Raw genomic sequence first — 14,748 nt, forward strand, 5'->3', positions numbered from 1 at the left:
CTTGATTTTTTTTTTTTTTTTTTTTGAAAAAAGAAGTTTGAATTCTCTATTAGTGGCTCTGGAATTTTCATGTAGCAGAAGGCAATTTCATTTGAACAGAATTTGAGAGAAGTTTTTATTGCTCATGAGCATTCTGGCCTCCTTCCAAAAACAGAGACATGACACTTCCCATCCCCTTGAAGCTACATGGGACACAGTGGGTGTGGATGGAAGAGGCATCGTGCATTCAATGACAGGTGTGGGAGCCCCGGGGCTCTCTGCCCTGCACTATGACGGTGGCAGCGGGTGCTCTGAGGTCCCACCAGGCAGGATGGAAGCTCCCAGGATGGCTGAGTCCACATGGGAACACCACCCTCCAGGGTCATCTGCACTTTCAGCGGAACTCACATGAGGACAAGCAAACATGTAAATAAGCACGTAAGTTAAAATGCAAACAAATTCCCAATGTGATTACCACTGAAATCTGGAGGTGACTATGATAGCATATCCCAGCCCTCTATGTTCAATTAGGGGCTGTGACAATGGGCACAGCGTACTTGTCTTGATACTACCTGGGAAGAGCATTCAGTTTCTATTTGGAGTGTCTCAGACAACTAAAATAAAAACAAAACTGTTTTAAGATTCTTTTATCCTTACTTTACACACACAAGTTCTTGGCGGGGTACTAATGGAGATTGCACAGGGTGGCTAACTTGCTCTTTCCAATCCTTTCCTGGCACTACCACTAGTAAAGAATATTAAGCCAAGAACTCAGGCATTTGGGGATTTCTCAAGGGCCAACTCTTATTGCGACTTAATTAAGAAGCTCGGCTGAGAAGCGTCGGGCTATTTAACAGAGGTTGACGGAGCCTGGGTGACTCGAGCTGCATAGAGACGCGGCCTGTATCAGTCTTCCTCGCTTCTATGAAAGCAAAGTAGGTTTGTGTTCCACTTAGAGACTAATCCATTAGTCACTGCGAAATCTCTGAGGACAGGCAGGTCCATTTCAAACCTAATTTGCAGTTGGCTTTTCATTTTAGTGGTTTTGGAATGGAATTCATCTGCCTAAACCCTAGAGTGTTTGGTTACCTCATGCAAATATTTAATACCCACGGCGAAATTTCAATATAACACTAACAATTTGTTTTCCCTGAGATCAGCCTCATTTGTCAAAGCTATTGACCCAGGCCCATAAAGAAATGTCATTCTCACCCCCTTTGTAATGGTTTTATGCAAATCGCTTTCAAGACATAATTCCCTGGAAATGTTTAGGGAGAAAGAAGATCCGGAAGAGAAGACAGATCAAGGGTGAAGATAAACAGGAAGGTGGGGGAAGGAAGAGGGAAGAGGAGGAGAGGTGGAGTCATGGAGAGAGGGGAGCTGGGAAAGGAGGAGCAGCTCTGAGTGTCAGGAGCTGTTAAAGGCCTCTGCCACAGGGACCCGGGCAGGTGGAAATTAGCTCCTGCCCCGTGCCCCTCTCAGCACTGCCGTGGGCCAACAGGTAACACGATGCTTTCGAAAGGGTCAAACACAGCTCGCACAATTTGGACTCGTATTGCATGAGCTGAAAGTGAGAAGTCGGAATGACAATTCTGTGAGTGGAGCCCAGATCACCTGACAAAGGAAGGCGTACCTGGGGACCCACCACGCTTCCCGAGGGCATGGACAGCTCAAAGTTTCCAAGTGTTCTTGTCGCCGAAACAGATCGGCCCAAGAACACTCTTGCTGTGTGCTCAGCGTGTCTGTTCTCTTCGCCCACCTTCCTTGCACAATTCTCCTGTTTCACAAAGGAAAGGCCTGGTCTCCACCCATCCCAAACCTTCCCATGATTGCCTCGAGGTACACACACCTCCCTGGTATTAAAGGCTAACTCGGCAGATTGGCATCTGGACCGGGGCCCCTCTCATCAAGACTAATGATGTTCTCTATGCTTCTTCTGAGGAGATGCATTCCCAATATAAATATTCTCTTAATGTTTAGAAGCATCACATTTTGCTCTTTATTTATATTGTTTTCATCAGTTGAGCACTACTAATCATCCTTTTTTAAAATTCATCTGAGAGAGAGAGAGAGAGCAAGCAAGGGTATGAGCAGGGGAGAGGCAGAGGGAGAGGGAGAAGCAGACTCCCCGCCAAGCAGGGAGCCTGATTAGGGGCTCCACCGCAGGACCCCGGGATCACGACCTGAGCTGAAGGCAGACACTTAGCCAACTGAGCCACCCAGGAGCCCCACTACTAATCATTCTGATGACAATTCAATCCAAAATACATTTTTAAACCCTTGGAGACCTAGGTGCACAGTAAATTTTAAAATTATATACATAATTATATATATAATATATACAACACAATGTATTATATATTTATATTATCTATAAATTATGTATCATAAACTGTAATACAGGTGTTATATATATAACATCTATAATATGTATTATATATACAACTTACTATATATAATAGATAATAATATGTATTCCAAGACCACAGGAACAGAACACAAACCACTGTGTTTCCCTTTAGCAGCACCCGGCCACCTGATTGTCCAGACTCATCTTTCAAGAGGCAGGTGGCTCCTGATGTCCTGGGGCCTCTGGGGGCTCCCTCATTAGCAGGGTCTGCTGTGACCCAGACTCGGACCCCATACTGCCCAGCTACCTCTCAGGCTGCCTGCCCACCGAAACCACTCCATGAACTGCTTTTTAAGTTTCCATTCAGCACATAATGTGGTCTCATCCTCTTCATTAATCTTGGTTGCATTTGCATTTCACTGTTTCATTTTTTCCAAAAGAGCCATTTCCTGGCTGAGCCCATTAATCTTTTAGACTTGTCTTCTTCTAAGACTGGGTTGAGGGTTTTGCTGAACTTCTCCCATGGTGCTGAGAATCCCCAGGAAGACTGTGCTATCGAACGCAAATTTCACAGAGGCCCTGCCCAGCCCTCACGCTCAAGGTCATGTATCTGGAGTTCTTGATGTCATGTAGAATCCAACTCTTCTACTAATGAGACCTACTCATTTCATACACATACATATAGTGTGGTGTATATACATATAGTATGCATATATTATATATAGTATATTGGTATAGTGTGTATATATTTTACTTCGTAGAGTATATATAATATATAGAGTATATCAGTATAGTATATATATCATATATAGTATATTGTGTAGTCTATATATAATTTATATAGTGTTTTGCATGAGCCCCAGAACCTCTGTAAAATAGTTCATCTTTCAAACGATATCCAGGATCCAAGTTTCAACTATAGTTATAGACTGTGTAGGTGAAAAAAATAAATAAATAATAAACTGCTCCTTAATACTGCTGCCTGGGCATCCATTTTGTGGGGCCAAATAGCCTACAGGAGACTTGAGGTGATAGCAACAACCCTCAGAGTCACAAACAAATGAGTCAAAAGCAAATATAAGTTCCTGATATGGGTCCCCCAACCGGTCCTTTGAGAAGCACCCTCCCCTACAGCCCAGAGCCTTCCTCTTGTGCACCCCTCAAATCACAGCCTCCTACTCCCTGCTCTAGCATGAAGCTTACTAACACCTCTGTTCTTTTTGGGCTGAACTGATCAATTCAGCTTTAGTCCAGAAACCCCAAAGCACTCCACCAACAGACCCTGATAAAGGCACATGCCCCAGCTCCTGCTTTGCTCTCTCTGCCTGCACCCTGCCTTGACCTCCCCTGTGAGTAATGAACTTCTCAACCTCACTTTTCTTTGCAATCTTTTGTTAAACAAAGTGCTACTTAACAATTGTTCATTTAAGAAAATCACCGCAGACTGGAAGTTGGATTTCTGTACAGAGATCATTGTTCACCAAGAATCTGAATTGTAATCAACTATTATTTATTTGAGCACACATGGATGGGAGACAGGTTCAGTCCTTTCTGGTTCCCAAATGCTAAGTGGTAGGCGGGCCTTACTCACCAGCTAAGATGTCTTGTCTCACCCACCAGCTTTGCTGGAGAAGAGTCAAATTCATGTCCCAGCAAAGCCACATATTGCTACATGTGATGGGGTGTGGTAGTCCTCAGTGCTCTTTGCTAAATCCATAAGAACTTCCTTCTGGATTGCATTGCACTGCCTTGCTATATTTGAAGTTCGGTGCAGCCATGTGAGTGGCTTTGCCTGTGATGTGAGTAGAAGCAACGTGTGTGTTTTCTGAACCAGTTTCCATTAAGCTACATAATCATCTGCCTGCCATGGTGGTTTTCTAGAAACATGTACCATGATGAAGCCTGAGTCTCCAGATGAATCCAATGTGCAGAGATCCCTGCTACAATAGAGATGGAAATGCAGCATTTGTGAGAAGTAACTATTTCTTATTCTAAACCACTGCGATTTGGGGATCTTTTGTTACTGTGGCATAAGCTAGGCCACGCTAACTAATACACAGTCACTTCTAACTGGTTAAAGCTTCATTTGCAACTTGTTAAATCTGTGAATTGAAAACTTCTACTCTATGCATCTCACTCCGTTACCTACAGAAACTCAGTTCTTTACGGAGTCTAAATTTTTGAGTCTAAAAGTGCCTTTTGGAGCAAATTTTGTGATCTGCTGAGCTTGTATTCTCTGCTTGGCATATGACTTCAGAAAGGACCCAGGAGTTTACCACCATGATGTGTTCTGCCCACTAAAGACCTTTGAGCATTGGGCCTGTGCACACCATACTCATCCCAGTGGCCACAACCTCCGTAACATTTCTCCTAATTCCATTTTCTGCTTTAACACTGGTCAATAAGCAAGCCTGGTGTCCATCAAAAATTGATTTAAATAAGAATGTAAACAGGAAAGTCTTTACAAGAGAGATGCCATGTGCCACTAGTGGAGACTAGAGAAAGTGATTCATTAGCCCTGGAAACTCAGGAAATCAGATGAGTGATACCAAAGGGCATGACCTGTCATCTAAGCAGAGACAGACTCAGATGCCTTCCTACATCAAGTCACTAGGTGAATAGTGAGCCCTGGTGGCTAGCAAGAACCTTCACATCTTTAAGTCAACAACAACAAAAATACCAAAAACCCAATTTAGACCATCATCAGTTATGGAACAATTAAAAATTTTTATGTGACCAAAAAAGATATTTTTTTTCTCCCCATACGTGAAATTGTCTCCTCGTTTGTCTGAGGCCTTGGCAGATCAGGGATCCAGCATTCTCACACTCTTGAGTGGTACCAGAGCACCCAACCCAGCATCAAAGTCCTAAATGAAGTCAGCTTCTCCAGGAAAATTCTTAAGAGAATGCATCATCACATTCCAGTGACTCTGGCTTTAATTTTCCCTCTCAATTTCTTAACTGTAAGCTTAATTGAAACCACACAAAGCTACTTGAGTTCTCTGTCTTAAAGGGGCAGAAGGACACCTTCTGGAGGAATGAAGGGAGACAATTGATAACTTGATGTCTCTTCTCACAGAACCAGCTGAATCTGGAGGCTGACAGTGACCAGCTACCCTGCATAATGTCTGAGACCCTCCACACATCATCTCCTTCCTCCCTGGACTGCCAGGTGCCTGCTATCTTATCTGACTGCACCTTCCCGGCTGAGGCACTAAATACTCCTTTTTAAATGCAAATGTCATGTGACTCAAAGATTTTTATCAGTCAGGAGTCTTGGTTGCATACAAAAAAAAAAAAAAAAGGATTTAAAAAACTTTGAATTAAAGGACTTTGTACCATCAGATAACTACAAAGTGCAAGGAGTACTTAGTCTCAGGCACAACTGGATCCAGAGGTTCAGATGATGTCACCAGGTCCTGACTAGTGTCTCCTGGTCTCTGGGCGGTTCCTTCCCCCTCTCAGATCCATTCCTAGCATCTCCTGTCATGACTGCAGGACAAACAGGAGGCCTTCCCACTCCCGGAAACCCTCACAACAGCCTTGCGGCATCTCATTGGTCCAGAACGCATCCCCTGCTTGGCCCTGGATCAATCATAGTTGCCAGGAAAAGAGAGCCCTGAGGATCTCACTCCACTTGACACTCAGGGCTGGTCAGGCCATTTAGGTGAGAGTAAGAGAGGATGATTTCCCAAGAAAACGGGTTTGGTTACTAAAAGGTGGTACAATGGATTCTGGGTAGCCAAAAAACATGTACAGTTTTAAAATCTATTTATTAAAGAGATTTATAAACTGAGGTAGGATGTACAGAAACCAAGTTTCCCCATCTTTCTGTCTGAAGGCAAATCCCATGAACCCATTTGTCAGAATTAACTTCTCGGATTACAGTACCTGTAACCTTGGAATGAGAAATTCCCTAGCGCTGGGACACAGGGCAGGGGGTTTAGGCTGTGGAAAGAAATAAAAAAGATTTGAAGGTGATGTACTGACCAAGATTGCAAATTGGAGCATGGGCTTCCAAATGATCAAGTAGAGGGATGATGTTTCCAAAATGAGGGGAAAGCAACGTCCGCTACCCCCAGCCTCCTGTGGAAGAGATCCTCTTTTCTCCACCTGCCCCTCAGTACATCCTCCATAAAAGACTGAATAGTGTGGGGATCTTTGGGTACAAGCAACAGAAGCCAGCTCTAAAACCAAACAAAGTTGTGGAAGGTTCACAGATTGGAAGGAAAATCTAAAGAAACATTTTTGAGGATAAACACCAAGTCAGCTCTGGGGTTCTAGAAAGAAGTAACGGATGGGCCATTGCTTCAGGGCACTCCAGTGGGTTCCAGCTCCTGCCAGAATGTATGTCTCTCCCCACAGATCCAAATTCACATGTGTGAGCATGCTTGGTTTTCTTAGCTAAGATGGAATGCTGGCCCCTGTGGCCAGGGTGGGAGAGACAAAGGCCATCCTACAGATCCACCAAGGTGGCTCCCAATGGGTGCAAAAAATAGTTCCCCAAAACAAAATGAAAGTACTCTTATCAAAAACTGGTGAGGGAGTCAGGCATAGATTCTAGCCTGAAAAAAAAAAAAAAAAAAAAAAGAAGAAGAAGAGTGATTGTAAACCACAATTGACTGTTGACCACTTTTGCTCCAGATCCTCATGTTTATTTGCCAACTCTTCTTGATTTGCACAGGCAAAGCCTGAGAAAGCAACTCCCCTTCTCTCACCAGGCAAGTGCACAAGAAACCAGGTTCCAGAACATCACTAAAGCTTTGTCTGTGATAGCGAGAGCCTGGGAGCCAACCTGGATGTGCATCTGCTGGAGACCAAGGTATGGCATACTCACAGAGGTTGAAGTACACTGGAAACACGAGGGTGGGTGCAAATACAATAAAAGTGGAAAATATAAGCATTAGTATAGTAGAGACCAAATTCAGAGTGAGAGAGTCAGAGTGAGAGAGACAGAGAGAGAGAGTGGGAGGAAGGAGGAAAGAAGAAGGGAATGAGGGAGGAGGGAGGGAGGGAAAAAAGGTGCCCAGCCCATGGCCAGGACATGGTCTGATTTGCCCTAAAATGATTTGTCCCCTGAGCCTTCCTTAGATACCTCAGACTGTGAGCGCCCTCGCTCTTTGCCCCCAGCAGTCGCCCAGCCCTGCTCCACCTCTCAGGACCCCTGTGGGTGTCTGTGCTGTGTTGGGGAGTGAGGACACCTTCCTCCCTGCCGCGCTGGGTTGCACCGTAATTTGCCTATTGATCATCAGTCAGGATTCAGGAAGGAGCTGTAGGCACGGCTGTGTCCCTACGGGGGCCTGGGCATCGTCCAGCCACACGGAACGAGAGATCAATGGTCTGGTCCCATCCTTGCTGGGATCTGCGAGGAGCCCCCAGGTCTGTGCGGGAGGACACGGGGGCTCTGATGCTCCCAGAGAGAGGCGCAGCTGAGACCTGGTGTCCCTGCCCTGGCTCCATCTCTGGGCAGAACCCAGAGGCCTCCTCACCTCCCGGAGGCTGATGGGTCCATCATCAGAGATTCCTTCCCTTTGGGTTTTCTCCCAGGTGGGACGGTTGAGCCATACCCACCTGCACTGTAGCAGGGGCTTGTGGACAGCCACACGGATCTGTCTCTGGGGGGGATGACGGCGCGCAGAGTGGAGGAGCTATACATTCCAGATGCTGCGTGAGCTTTCCATTCCCCGCCCCTGCTTTTCCTGGGGGCTTACATAAGTCTACGCTGGGCAGGGAGGGGTGCAAGGGCAAAATTGCTCTATCTCACTCCATAGCTAGTGTTCCCTACTATCATTGAGTGTTCTGGGGAGGGGCTTTCAACCGGCCGACCCACAGTTCCTATGGAGGCTTTAAAGTTGACAGGAGGGCCTTCGGAGGACATAAGGTGGGGCAGGGGTGTCAAATAGAGCCCCTATCCCCAGTTAACCAGAGCAGCTCTCCTTTCTGTCTGTTTAACAAACTGCATTTTTTCTCTAAGGCTTCATTTGGAGAAAGTCTTTACACCTAAAAATTTTGAGAATGGCTGTTTCCGTGGAAGCTAGGATTACTGAATTTCAAAACTGCCACATTCAGCAGGAACTATTGTTCTGGTCAGTGTCACATGCCCATTCCATTGAGCCCTGTATGTTAGTTGTCTGTTGTTATATAACAAGATACCCCATATTTTAGCAGTGTGAAGTAACACACATCTATTCTCCATAGTTTTGTGAGTCAGGAATCTGGGTCCTCTGATTCTGGGCTTCTGTCATCCTTCAATCAGCATGTCAACTGGGGCTATGGTCTGAAGGCTCGCCTGGGACTGGACAATCTGCTTCCAAGCTGACTCAAGGGATTTCTTCCCTCACCGGCTGCTATTGATCTGAGGGCCCTGGTTCTCTTTGGGCTGTTGGCCAGAGGTCTCCCATGGTTCCTTGGTCCATGGGCCTCCTGAAAGGGAGCTCACCACTTTGCAGCTAGCTTCCTTAGAGTAAGCAGGAGAGAAGAAGTAAGCCAGGGAGAAGAGAGGGTGAGCAAGGTGGAAGTGACAGCCTTTTGTTCTACCCCAGTTTCAGAAGTGACATCCATCACTTTTGCTGTATTCTACTTGTTAGAAGCAAGTAATTGGTCCAGCCCATGCTCCAGGAGGAAATTAAATAAAGACAACACCAGAAGTTGGGGATATCAGGAGCCAATATTAGAAGCTGCCCACCACACCAATGTCTGACTAAGTCTGGGATAGTTAGATTAAACTGTGAATAATTGACAGACTGCCTTTTTGTCTATTTCCAAATGTTAGGATGCATCTCTCTCCCAGAAGTAGCCCTTGTTCGCACCAGGGTTGCGAACAGAAATCCTTGTGCTTTATTGGCCTCAAACTCACTTTTCTAAATGTGACATTTCAGGCAAAGTGTTTCTCACTTGTTAACTGAATTGTGTCTTTCCCACCCCCAACACTTGTTTTTAATGGAATGTTGAAGAGGAAGGGAGTTTGGATTGGGTTTTCTTTTTTTCCTTTCTTTACGGAGAAAATATTTGGCTAGAGTTGAGTGCCTCTTACTCCCCAATAGAAATCTGACATTTTCATTTTGCTTTTTCAGCCTCTCTGATCTTCACATAGCCTGAGGTGGGGGTGGGGTCCGCCCAGCAGAGTGTTACAGTAATCCCACCCAGTAATAACCAAGGCATGCCTGGGGGTTTCAGTGGAGATTGAAAGGTCCCAAACCCATCCCTTTTCTAAGGTGATAAAAAGTTGGTCTGGGCAGGACACCCATGTGTCACTTATCAGATTCCAAATGGCATTGTCCCTGGCGCCTGGCCCTGCCAGTGGCGTCTGTTGAGGGTGGGCTCCATCAAGTGAGTAGGAGGGGTGACCGGGCACCAGGCTTGAGGGGATTCAGGATCCCTGGCGCAGTTCCTGACTGGGACGGCTGCTTGGTTCTGGCAGGGACCAGGGCACCATGGAGACGAGGAAACAGACAAAATGACTCATCTTGGCTCTGAGCCCAGAATATGTATGCTAATGCCATCATGCAGACAAAAATAAGATTATAAGAGATTGAGTGAAAAAAAAAAAAACAACCTCAAATGATATTTGCCTTTAATCCTTCCACTCAGAAACCCAATAATTTGCTGAGATGCAAAGTGTCAAAGAGAAAACCATCACATTAGTGAAGTTGTTTTTAAGTCAGTCCTTTCCTTTCTGTAGCTAATACTGCAGAGTAGACACCCCCAGTGCTTGGCAGCATTCAAGGTTCCCCTCCTCTCTCAGTCCCACAGGAGGGTCATACTTTTCAGTCCTTAGAGTTATGTGCAGACATATGATCTTGTGTGGTCAATGAAATTTGAGAGGAAGTGACACGTGTTGTTTGCAGGTAGACTCATTAAAGAGCTGGAATGCGATTCCCTATGGGTTCTTGTCATGCCTTGGTGATCGTTGGGAACATATATTCATACCATGGCATCCTCACATGGTGGAGCCTCTGTCAGCCCAGATCCCTGAGAGATTATGATGAACACAGCCCTCTAATCACTCTGTTAGATGTAGAGAGTGAGTTTTGTTGTGTTTAGCCAAAGAGATTTTGGTGTAATTTGTTATTGCCACATAACTTTGCCTGTCCTGACTAGTAAACCAGCATCTTGAGCCCCAATATATTGTTTGTAGGGACATGAAGAGCTTATAACTTCCCCTAAAGTTCCCCTCAAATTAAGACTGGTTCTCAAGTTCCTCCAAACAAAACCACAGGCTTGTTATAGACAAGACGGAGGCTGACTTCAGTGAACAGAAATGCTGCCTCCAAACTCACACATAATGAAAAGGAAAGGAGCATTTAAAAGCTCTGTCATTGGGAACAGACACTTTAATGGCTCTGTCAATGGAGACCTAAAGTTGAAAACAGCCAAGTGCTTGCCTTTCAAAATCTATATTTCAAATGAAGTGACATAAAGAGCAAACCTGTAGGATTTAGGTGCAAGGTGCTATTTGGGAATTATTTGCGCTAGATAATTGCTGTCATATGCACTGTGATGTATATTTTTTATTTTGATCTTTTAAAAAAATACAAAGGAGAGGTAAGAGAAAAAAGTCCCATGAAAGAGGCAGGACAATTGCTCATTAACCACAACCTTAAAAATCAAAGGAGCACAGATTGCTTTTGTTTCCATAACAAGTAAGAGCCATGAAAAGATATGAGAAGGTTATACAATTGCAAGTAAAAAGCATTAAAATTATGAGTATAAGCTCGGTGCAGTGGGCAAGTGTTGCTTTTGCTCACCAGCGTTCATTCACGTGACTTTTAAAAAGATAGTGCCTTCTTTCTTTTATTTTCCTGGGGACTAATTCCCAGCCCACATTAGAAAGCATAGATTCTATCCTCAGGTCCAGGAAGGAGTCCAGAAAGCTGTTTCATTCTGTCCAGCCTTGGTAATTGGTTCAGGGAAGGACATATAACCCAAAAGAGCTGCATAACAAATAGTCTTGGAATCCTGGCAGGTTATAAAAAGCTAATCTGTATTTTCCTCACTTGTGGGTCTGCAGGTTAAGTGGCACATCTTTGCATCAGATTTCAGGTCAGGTTCAGGTCCACATGTCTCTATCCTGGGCTCCTGAGATGCTTGGAGCTTGCCCTTCTCGTGTCCATACCAAAAGGACAACGGTCTAAGCATCCCACAGGAGCATATTTAAAGGCTCTTCTCATATCACATCCATGCATCTCCCATTAGGCAAGCAAATCGCAGGGCCAAGAGCAGAGTCTGTGGGGTAAGAATATGGCTCTGCTCACTCTCCAGGGAAGCCTCCAGAGGCCACATGACAGAGGGAAGGGTTGGGGATAAATAATCCAATCTGTTGCACCCACATGGCTCTGAATGGTTCAGTGACAAGAACAATAAATTCTCTTTATTGAGTTGGGTTTTCATGCTATTTGCAACACAGAGGGTGCTAACCGGTAGGCCTCTTAGTTCCTGACCACACTCATGCTTGTTAATTTCTCCTTCCGAAGAACCTCAGAGACTCCCTAAAGGGAGCAGAAAGTTGGTGAAAGATCAGTGACAGATGACAATAAAGGTGAGGATGAAATTTTAGAATGTAACCTTTGCTCATTTTCGAGGTGGTCTTTGGACACTGGTTTCCAGCTATGAGCTCGAACATCAGAAAATTCAGCCTCGGGCTGAGGCCATCCTGAATTGAGGGAGTGACTGAATCACAGACTTACAAAATGAAAGAAACTTCTCTTCCTTCCAGACACCCATGGCCGCTGAGACACACAGTCCCCTCGTCCTCCTGTTGACACTTGTTCACTGCACGGACGCAGATCAGACAATTGAGCTATGCCCACAAGTATGAAGGACTTAGCAACTGTCACTGAGCCAGAGTTTTGAGATTAGAATAGAAGCTCTTCTTCTTCCCAGCCATGTAACCTGTGCAAGTGACTTCTCCTTTCTATTCCTCAGTATCCCCATTTGTAAAATGGGAATGATAACACCCACATCACAGTACTGTCTTGAGGATTAAGTCAATTAATAAGCAGAGTGCCTAGAAGAGTTTCTATCACATATTGAACACTCACTAGGTGCTCTTACTATTAAAATCAGTAGTAGCAGCATGATGGTGGTGGTAGTAGTAATTTCCTTCCCCTTAACTTGGACATAATCATGGTATTATCATAAGTATGATGGCAATTTCATACAGTTCAAATTAATAGTAACTTTTATTGAATGACTTGTGTGTGCCTGGCACTCTGCTAAGCACTTGTACGCATTGCCATATTCATTCTGGCATCTTAAAGATGATGATAATGATGATGACGATGGCGATGATGATGCATTTTCCATTACACAGATGACAATGAGGAGGCTCAGAGATATCCAGTGACCTAAATGATTAGGGCCACACAGCATTTCATGACAAATCCAGGATTTAAGCACAGGCCGTTTGATTCCAAGAGCCTGAGTCTCCTCCTTCTCACTATTCTGCTCTTGTAGGGGAGGAAAGACAAGAAACATCCTCCTTCATCCATGTGTACTTTTGTTCAATAGTAGTTACTGAGTCACTGCCCCAACACCATGTACCAAACATAGAAGAAGACTGAGATGGTGCATGCACCTGTCTGTCTGTCCATCCATCCAACCATCCATCCATCCATCTATTCTTCATCCTTCATTCCATCACCCACCCATCTCTACACAATACCTAATGGTTCTAGGATACAATGTCTCTATCACTAGAAGAATCTCCATTATTCATGGATGAACCATGGTTCTTCATAAAAACCTTTATCATATTTTTTCCACTGAAAACTACTTTATCCTGACCCTGTTCCTTAGTCCATTATGCTAATCTGTTACCCCAGATCCTAAGATTCATGCCCCAGTCTCCAAATGCAAACTTCCTCTCTAGATTCCCAATTGGCCACCATCTTGGAGTTTTGACACATCCTGCTGCTGCCCAGAGACTGATGGTGGCATTGGTCCATTGTCAGGTTTACTTGGCTCAGGTTTCCAAACTGAGACGTTGCAAGATGTGGCAAGTGCAGGCTGGATGGCTGGAGGTCATGACACTTACAGCTCAGCCTCAGACATGTCAGCAAATGTGTCTCTATTTTTGAAATACCATGAATTAATAGAGGCTTAAAATTTTAAGATTTATTTGGTTTAAAATTGGGCTACTGGACTCAGAAATATACCTGGACCAAAAGCACTTTCTTTCCCTTTTTTTTTTCCCCAAAAGCACTTTCAAGAATATTTGAAGGATCTTGTTTTGCTCAAGTTGACACCTTTTAAAAGATTGTATTTATTTATTTGATAGAGAGAAAGAGAGTGAGAGAGAGCACAAGCAGAGGGGAGAGGCAGAGGGAGGGGGAGAAGCAAACTCCCTGCTGAGAAGGAAGCTCGACATGGGGCTTGGTCCCAGGACCCTGGGACCATGACCTGAGCTGAAGGCAGATGCTTAACCAACTGAGCCACCCAGGAGCCCCTTGAATTGACTCTTTAAAGAAAACGTGTGTGTGTGTGTGTGTGTGTGTGTGTAATTCTTTTGTAAGCTGGATGCCAAGGGTTTTTTTTATATATATATAAAGGAAATAAAGTTTAACATTAGTTTTGATTCTGTGATTGGCATTCCAGTCAACTAGCACAGTTCATTTGGGTGTTTAGTTCAATTCAAGTGATTAAAAATACTTATTTATATAGTTAAATATATATGAAAAGTAGTCACATTTCAAAAATTGGGGGGAAGGAAAATATTTTATGTATAATACAGAGTTTTCTTTTTTAAAGATTTTGTTTATTCATGAGAGACACAGAGAGAGACATAGGCAGAGGGAGAAGCAGGCCCCCTGCAGGGAGCCGGATGTGGGACTCTATCCTAGGACCCCAGGATCATGCCCTGAGCCAAAGACAGACGCTCAACCAACCACCTAGCCACCCAGGCGTCCCAACAGTCTCCCTTTCATCCTGAGATGGTACATAGATCTAGCCAATGGTTTACTAAACCTAAGCTACTCAGTGGTACTTTCAGGAAAAGTCTTTAAAAGGAGCTGCCTCAGAAGACAAGTGCTCTTTGCCATTGTCTGTCTTTTGAAATTTGGTCTGTGGGCTGGAGCTCTGGCAGCCACCTTGAGACCATAATGACAGAGCTGACAATGGAGATAGAGGAGTAGAAAGCCAGAAAGAGCCTGGGTTTCTGAAGTTATCATGGAGCCAGCATATCATCCAAGGACTGCACAAGTCTATAGATTTGCTTAGCACGAAGAAAAATAAACCCCAAAGTTATTGTGCTTGATGGGGAAGAGGGGGAGGTCTCTGTAACTGGTATCCAAAGCAAGCCTCAAGAAATTTTATCCCCATTTTTCAACCACCCATAATGAACTACCTCCCACTGTGGCAGTGTGTATAGTTCTCTTCTTTCCAGGTGGGCTCTTTTTTGAATTAAAATGACAGATATTGCT

This window comes from Canis lupus, chromosome 26, assembly GCF_048164855.1.
Source record: "Canis lupus baileyi chromosome 26, mCanLup2.hap1, whole genome shotgun sequence".
Classification (NCBI taxonomy): Eukaryota; Metazoa; Chordata; class Mammalia; order Carnivora; family Canidae; genus Canis; species Canis lupus.